We start from the raw sequence: 9,054 nt of genomic DNA on the forward strand, positions 1-9,054 counted from the left end.
CAAACTTTTTAATATATATATACATATGCACATAAAGTTATGAACAGTACACAGGGCCCGAGCAAAGCCGGGTTGAACTGCTAGTATGGAAGAAAAATGAATACACACATATCTGAGGTAATGGGTGAAACCTTAGAATACAATCTCCAGTCTGTAATGGGGATGTAAATAGATGGCAACATTTAATGCTACTAAGACAAATCTTCTTTCCTTTAACAGATAAAAGAAACCTAATCAATCATCAATTACCATGACTAATAACTCTTTGCTTGTGAATTCATTATCGAAACTCCTCGGTTTAACATTCACAGGTAACATTAATTGAAACCAATACATTGTAAACACTGCCAAAGCTGCTGCAAAGAAGGTGGGCTCCTTTTACCATGCTAGAAAACTTCTTACACCTGCCAGTATCCTGTATCTCTTCAAAGCCACCATCCACCCATGCATGGAATATTGTTGGTGTTGGTGGATTTACCACTTGTCTCTCCTTTTTAGACAGAGTTCAAAAATGAGTTTCCAATCTAATAAGTCCTACACTGTCCAGCCAAGCTGTAACTCCTGTCCCATCGCCACAAAGTTGTATCCTTGTACTTATTTTACAAGCACTTTAATCGAATGTGCTCTGATGACCTCATAGCAAGTGTGCCCTCTCAACGTAAATATCCCCGACTAAGCTAATACAGAGAAAAAAATCCGCCCTTTCACTGTAGAGATCACTGGATTTCAAATGGAACCCTCAAAAATCCACAAGAGTATCATGCTCTTGTTTCGTGAGGTATGACTGGGTAGAAGTCTTAAGTAATTTGCACAAGAGCCTGTTATGTAACAAATAAAGTGACACTCTTCTGGAGGTAGAAGGTTCAATACTCAGTGTGGGTGATACTAAGAATACAATTGTGAATTACTTAATCATTAACACTTTTTAATGAAAATTATCACTCCTCATCTCAAAAATTCTGAAACTTATTATTGGCTCACAAGGAGCTTTCACACAGCTCATCAAAGATCTCTCCTTGAATACAGCCTGTGGTGTTCCCTGGAAGCTGAGTGACAACAAGTCTCCCCAGATTTCCAGTACTCTCCACCTCTTTCGATAACATTAGCAAATAAATTTGCATTATCGCAACAGCTGCTGGCCATTGATTTCTCGTTGGCAGCAACCATTGGTCTTCACTGGAATTTGAGTGGCAATAAGCCTCCCCAAAGGTCCCAGTTCTTTTCGCACTTATACAGCGGAGGTCTGGTCAGTGCTCACTACTCGGTCTTTCCTTCCTCCTTGACTGCTTGGCTATTTGGTCTCACTCTTTTTTTTTTAGGGGTGGGAGGGGGGCAGTAATATGGTAACATTATGGAAGGAGGTAGTAATATGGTAATATTATGGTGGGGATGAAGTTAGAGAACTTATAGGTATGCAGCTTCAATGTTCTTGGTTCCATGTAGCGCTTCATGTTTTGTGTCTGCGGCAGTTTGTCTGGCCTGTGCTTGTGGTTCGTGTGTGTTAGTCTCCACATTCAAGGGTTTTCCTTAATATTTCAGCTGTTTTCATTATTGTTCCTATTTACAATGTCTCCCCACGGGACAGAGTTTGACACCAGGGTCGTTTTTTAATGTGGAGAAAAGGAACAAAAATAAAAATTGTCTCAGTCGTGAAGGACCTTCAGTCCACTGACAGAGAACAAGAAATTGAAGTGCAGCCTCTGAGGAACAGATACTACACTTTGATCTTGACCCGAAATAGTTTTCATTATTGTTGTTCGTTGTATTTTTCCAGTCATGATTATTATTATTATTTTTTTTTTTTTTCTATTATTTTTTTCTATTATTATTATTATTATTATTATTATTATTATTATTATTATTATTATTATTATTTACATAGTATTTTGAACACTATCACTTCATCGTTTAATCGTTAAGTTATTACTTAAACCAATTGACTAGAAAAAAGTGCAGTACCTGTTCTAATGCTACACTTACTCTATTTTGTTCTCAATCAGTGAAGGAAAAATCCTTCTAGAGTAAGGCAATTTTTATTTTTGTTCTAATCCTGAGTGTCTCTTTTGGGGGAATTGGACTTTTCTCCCGTGTTAAAAACTGATTTTGCATCTTCACCCTAGTGGGGAAGGCAAGTAAATAGGAAGTATGACTACCTGTTGTTACAGTAATGTTGCTTTAAAATGTGAATGGCTTCCAAAACATTCATTCTTTTAATAGATATGGATTTTGTTAAGAAATTTAAAGCGGGTTTAAATGATGTTATATTCGGCAGTTTAAATGCTTCCAAATCCAAATTCCTTTCATATTTTGAACTGTCATGAAATAATTGTTTTTCTTGGCAGAGTAATTACTAACAAAAGATTAAAATGACTGATTTGTTTCCAAATAAACCAAAATGCATTCTGATGGATTTAATTGTGTGAAAAAAATTTTTTTTTTTCGTGTTATTTGGATTCTTTGGACTACTGTTCTCATCTTGAGTTTTATGTTTTACAATGTTTTGGTCGATGTAACGTCCAACCTGCTGGTGTATCTTGTCGAATTCAGGAATTTTTCTGCCGAACTCAGAAATCTGCACAGAATTTCGAACGGAGTCCTTTTTTAATTCACGAGGGTAGTCATAATTTCTATTTACTTGCCTCCCCACGAGGGCGAAGATACAAGGTCAGTTTTTAATGTGAGGAAAACTCCAGTTCTCCCAAAAGAGACACTCAGGATTAGAACAAAAATGAAAATTGCCTTACTCTAGAAGGATTTTTCCTTCGCTAATTGAGAACAGAATAGAGTAAGTGTAGCATTAGAACAGGTACTCCACTTTTTTCTAGCTAATTGGTTTAAGTAATAACTAGGGCTGTAACAACAGCATATTCTTTTTATCGTTTTGACTCTTGAGTATATATCCGTTAATATCTTATATGTTTTTATATAGACTGATCTGGTTGTCGGTTGATTTGAGTGTGTCTGTGTCGGATATATACTCGGTCACAGCCCTAGTAATTTTATTTGCACTTTTAAATAATTGATTAATAGTAAAGAGAAACACACACACACCCATCTAAACACACGAAAATGGTCGCATTAATCAACTCTATTAATATATCAAATATAGATGTTGCAAAAACGTTTAACCCGACTCCCATGAAACAACAACATTAAAAATGAAAGAACATTTTATAAACGAGAAAGGTTCAATTTTTTCCCCCGTTCGTGCAGTTTTGTTTTATGGTAATGTGCTCACGTGACTTCGATGCAACCTTTCCCCACATTTCACCCTTTCATACCCGATCATTTTATTCTCTGTCAAACAATTTTATTTTTCCCTTTATATATATATATATATATATATATATATATATATATATATATATATATATATATATATATATATATATTCTTGATAATCCTTATTTCTATATCACTATATTATTAAAATTGCGTGACCACTTTTTTGCGTGCATGTGTGTGTGCGTTTGTGTGTGTATGTGTGCGCGTGTCTGTACGTGTGCGCAGGTCAGAGGCCCTGTGTCAACGTAACTTTGATAATTACACTTCGACTAATTTTGTTTATTCATCATTAATTGAATATTATTTATTTAAATAAAAAAATGCATCGAATAGAACATTTTTAAAATCCTATTTTAAAACTAATTAAAAATAAACAAATAAATCCGCCAGAATGCATTTCGGTTTATTTGTAAACATATGCGTTTCATTTTATTTTTATTTTGTTATTAATAGTACATTATTACTAGTTAACAACAACAACAAAAAATAATTACCTGAAACTTGAAAGGAATTTAGAAGCATTTACACTGTCGAATATGAAGTCAATTAAACTGGTTTAATTTTTTTTTTTTTTTTTTTTTTTTTTTTAGGTAATCTTCATTACTTTACAAAATAGAGAATAAAACAACGCAACAGTAACAAAAAGTATTTAAGATTTTATGATAATTTGGTTATGGTCTAATTTAATTTAGTTTAATTTAATTTAAGGACCAAACGATGCCTTATAATAAATAAATAAATAAATAAATTCTTATTGAGTCGTCTTCTTAAATAATCAAATTCTATCATCGTTACTAATTTTCGAGGGAATTTTAATACTTATCCTCGAGTGACATTAGACCTAGATATGCGTGACCCGTTAAGGTAATAACCATGTAACTGTCAAAATCGTATATTAAAAATAATAATTGACTTTTTTTTTTTTTCAGGATTAGAACGAAAATGGAAATTTGGAATTTCAATTAAAACCAATGGGATCTGCTTAATTGTCATGTCGAAATTAGTACAATGTCCAAAAATTGTGAAAAATGATGAAGCAGAAAATTGAATTATTAATGAAAATAATTTTCGAATGCAAATTGTAAGTTATGCTTAAATAATTAACAGCATAAACAGGGGATGTAACTAGAGTATGTCTTGTTAGATTCCCCACCTCCACCCCACCCCAAAAATGATGACGATCAATAGATCGTGAAATCGTGAAAATACGTGTTCTATGTAAAAATATAGTAATATGTTAGTAATTAAGTAGATAACATTTGCTTATAATGGCAATTCAATTTTATGTATTCTAATTTTCATTCTTAAAGCCTAGTTAAATAATGTTTAAAAAAAAAAAAAAAGGAAAATGAAAATTTTTTAAAAAATTAAAAAAAAAAAAAAAAAACTCCGGCCAACACAAGGTATATATAGCAAAATTAATGGTAAATAAATAAATATCAACTAACTAACACTAACATATATTATTTATTTTTAATATGTACTTTTATTATTTTAAACTAACTACACACTCTAGAACGAGGAATTATTATTATTATTATTACTACATAATATTAAAACTAAAATTACTTTTAATCAATTAATCGATAAAAAAATTTAAAAAAAAAAAAAAAAAGTCATCGTCCGGTCGGAGGAGGGCTGAAATCGATGCAATTCCGTATTTTTACAAAGAGAAAACATAAAGTACTTTGGCAATGTGACGTCACTGGAAGCAGGTGCGAGTGGATATTTTTTCAGCAAAAAAAAAAATCGAGAGAAAAAAAGAAGCAATTCCAGTTAAATAATATCGATAATCGTGGTATTTCCTGCCCTTTTCCGCACCTCTTCGTACCTCGTTTTCAATTTTTATCGTTTTATTAGATTACTAGACCCGTTGGGTCAGTATTATTATTATTATTATTATTATTATTATTATTATTATAATTATTATTATTATTATTATTATTATTATTAAATATTTAGAGAATTAAAAGTAAGAGAAAAAGAAAAAACATAGAAAAGATCGTTTTTCGCAATTTTCGTCTCTTTTTATGTTTAAAAAAATCAGTAAAAAAAAAAAGCGAATAAAGAATTTCTCTGGCTGAAGATTTGAGGAGAGAGAATAGGGTTGGGGAAATTGGCGGATGACGGATGAGGCCGAGAAAGAATGATGGCATTTTTTCGCGCACTTCTCCCAAGAACGAACGTGCCATAGACACCCTCCTCCCTCTCCAACCCCCTACCTGCGACTTGACATCTGAATAATCAAATTATAAGTTTTTGATATAAGTAAATTAACCTTGATTTTTTTTAATATATATATTGATTTCATCGATACAATTGAAATAAATTCTAATTTATTTTTAAGTTTAGGAATTCAGAAGTAAATATATTGCTCGCTACAAAAGTACAGTACAGTACAATAGATACATATTGCAAAATACAAAATACATATGAAACGGCACATACAAACATACGTATGTGTGTATGTGTGTTAGTATATATATATATATATATATATATATATATATATATATATATATATATATATATGTGTGTGTGTGTGTGTGTGTGTGTGTGTGTGTGCGTGTGTTTGTACACTGTACACATACATATATATATAGTATGTATATATATATATATATATATATATATATATATATATATATATGTGTGTGTGTGTGTGTGTGTGTGTATGTATATGTATATGTGCATACAATTCGTACATCATTCATATAATGCACACAATATTTACACTGTATAAAGATATTTGTATGTTTCATTAACAATCAATTATTTCATTTTACTGCGTACATGTAAATTATAAAATTAAATGTGTGTGTGTATGTGTGTGCGATTTTCCAGTCTTCTTTCAGAATTAGTTTTAATTAAAAACACAACTCCATTAAAATGAAACTCTCTTACTAATATCTACTCGTCTGTGATTGACGCGAATAGGCAATGCTCATTGAACATACATACATACATACATTACATACATACATACATACATACATACATACACTCACATATATATATTACACACATACTAATAACACACACGTATATAATACATTACGCACACATATACACATACACATATAAGACGATATATATATATATATATATATATATATATATATATATATATATATATATATATATAATGTTTTAAAAATGTATACTTATAATAATACAGACCTGTGTGACTGTCAAATTTTCAAAAAAAAAAAAAACGCATATATTTGTTTTATAAAAAAAAAAAAAAAAAAAAAAAAAAAAAAAAAAACACGCACGTGTGATTGTGTGTTTATGGATAACTTCCGCAATATGGGTCGCCGGCATAGATATATAAAAAATGTGCAATTATATACATATACCTATATGTGTATATGTATGCTTGGGTGCATACATATCTATATGTGTATATATGTGTACATATGTATATATAAAAAATTAAATACGTTACTTAGATTGGTAAGTGGTAGGTAAAAAAACCACCAGGCAACTTGAGCAAGGGAGGTAATGTGACTCACAGACAGACGAACTTGTGTTTTGCTTCGCTAAAAAAATGTTTTTTTCGATCTAAAGAGATTCAAAAATGTATGTGTGGAAAATGAGGACACGGATACAACAAAATAGCACAGACTTGTTTTTTTATTCAATGGCTACCCGTAAAACAATAGACTTGTCACCGTCAAACAATATCCCAAGGTGCCATCTTTTTTTTATGCGTAAAAAACAACAGCAAAAATTAAAAGAATCATTCATTTTATTCGTCAAAAAAAATTCCATTTTCGTTGTATGGTTGTTTGGTCGGACATTTTTGTCATGGGGTATCATTTCAGACCTGACACCGGCTGCTTTGTCGTCTCTACATAAAAAATAAACGTTCGTTTTTTGTTTATTTATTTTTTGAATTGTAAATCAAGGAATATTCATGTAATTATAACGTCATTATTATTATATTTCTTATCAATTTTTCTTCTTTCTTTCTACAGAGAAGTGTTAAATTCCAGTCTAAAACTATTTTCGTTTCGAAATTCTAAATACTTTTTTTTTTCGTTCTGCTAAACATCGTGAATGGCGTCTGCAAAATAATTAGCAGTTTTTTGCGCCAACCACTAGAGTTATATTTTTTTTCTTCCAAAAAAAACAGAATTTTTTCTTTTCAGAAATATCGAAATTCAAAACAATTTCTGAAGTTAAATTTATAAATTAGTTTTGAAAACATTATAATTTATCAATCTTAAAAATGTAAGGGGGCATTATATTTTATTTTATTTCTTTTTTTTATTTAAATTTAAAAACCAATTGTAGTGGTTTCGTCTGGTATGTGAGGGAGGTGTGTTGCTCATCTTATAAAGACGTATTTTCCCCAAATCAGGAATGTGTGATTTTTTGGGGTTTTGTTTGTTTTTTGATTTTGGTTTTTTTTTTGTTTTCTGTTTTTTTAAGCGAATGTATATTTATTATTTATCTGTTTCTTCGAATTTATTTCCTGCGTCTTTTATTTTTTTGTTTTTTTAAGCAGATAAAAAAATACGATATTATTCACTACAAAAAAATGTGTAAAAAAATGGATCTTTAAGATCCCTGTCATTAAAAATATTGTCACTCAGTTGCAGTTTAGCATCCCAAATTAATTGTTTTCATTTTAAAAGAGTTCCGTCGGCGCAGGCGCCTTCTAAATATCAGGAATGTTAAATTGTGCAAGAAGTACCAAAATGTATAAATTTAATTGATTTGTTTTTGTTTTATTTTTTATTTTTTTGTTTTGTTTTTTTATTGTTTTTTTTTTGTAAATAAAACAGTTCTTAAAAATATATTTTATTTTATTGGTTAACCTATTTGTTTTATATTTTCATGCTCTAATGGTAAGTTTGGGAAAAGATGTTATAAATAATAAACTAGACAAAATACTATTTAAAAAATACCGAATATATGTCAACTTATGTCACGGTAACATATAATGAGCGAATTTCTAACAGTATTTTGTCTAGTTTATTATTTATAACATCTTTTCCTGAACTTACCGTGTTAAAGAGAGTGTCGGGCGGCCGGGCGCCGTTTTGAATTTTACATCGGTAAACACTGTATGCTTTTCGAGCTGAATAAACATGTTACATTGAATAAAAACACGAAAAATATATCCAGTTTGGTAGAAAAGTAACTTATCTTGCCTTTGATAAGATTTATTTGTTATATATTTGTTTTTGTTTTTTGACAACTTTTTTGAATCTATGTGTACAGTAATACAAACCCGAGATTTTGTTGCAGATATTGCTGGAAAAAGTTGGGCGCTTTTACACTATTGGGACGAGATTTTGTAATCGATAATTGGAGTTTTCAGATTTAAAAAAAACGGTAAAACTATACAAACACCGTGACAGCGAATTAACCCTACCCCTAACCCTAACCCTAACTCTAACGCTGTCACGGTGTTTGTATAATAATACCAAAAAAACAATGGTTTTTTCAACTGATTTTTTTTTTTTTTTTTTTTTTGTCTATTCTAAAAAGTTACAATGGTAGTTTCCAAATTATGCGGTCGAAATTAACTGAATATTACTGAATTATTTAAAAAAAAAAATTAATCGTGGTAGCAGGTGAAAATTGCTGCCATCTTGTTTAAATCAAAACGGGAATTTACCTCGCTTGAACTCTCCTGTGTCTTACGATCGTTTTACCTTATCGATTTTCTTAATTTTTTTAAATGTATAATCATCTAAAAAAAATACGATAAATATGGTTTTCATGTGAAATTCAGGATTACGATTTCCGAATTTT

The 9,054-nt window shown here is 30.3% G+C and overlaps 1 protein-coding gene and 1 long non-coding RNA gene across 5 annotated transcripts in view; one reads left to right on the plus strand and one right to left on the minus strand.

Moving 5' to 3' along the window:
* LOC145242544 (uncharacterized) overlaps positions 1-5,783 on the plus strand; it is a 31,898-nt gene extending 26,115 nt beyond the window's left edge. For both annotated transcript variants that reach the window (XR_013862762.1, XR_013862760.1), the window contains one exon: positions 4,215-5,783. This is a non-coding gene — a long non-coding RNA (uncharacterized LOC145242544). The remainder of the gene's footprint in view (positions 1-4,214) is intronic.
* The window catches only part of LOC145242539 (uncharacterized), a 47,652-nt gene extending 39,036 nt beyond the window's left edge, over positions 1-8,616 (minus strand). Inside the window, exon 1 of one of the 3 annotated variants that reach the window (XM_080105621.1) lies at positions 6,734-8,616. The gene's annotated coding sequence lies outside the window, so the exon portion shown is untranslated. Of the gene's footprint in view, positions 1-6,465 lie in introns of all 3 variants that reach the window. The other 2 variants (XM_080105622.1, XM_080105623.1) reach the window with 2 other exon arrangements.
* Positions 8,617-9,054: the final 438 nt, after the last annotated feature.

The sequence above is a fragment of the Euprymna scolopes genome, chromosome 21 (assembly GCF_053919585.1).
Source record: "Euprymna scolopes isolate OS-2025 chromosome 21, ASM5391958v1, whole genome shotgun sequence".
NCBI lineage: Eukaryota > Metazoa > Mollusca > Cephalopoda > Sepiida > Sepiolidae > Euprymna > Euprymna scolopes.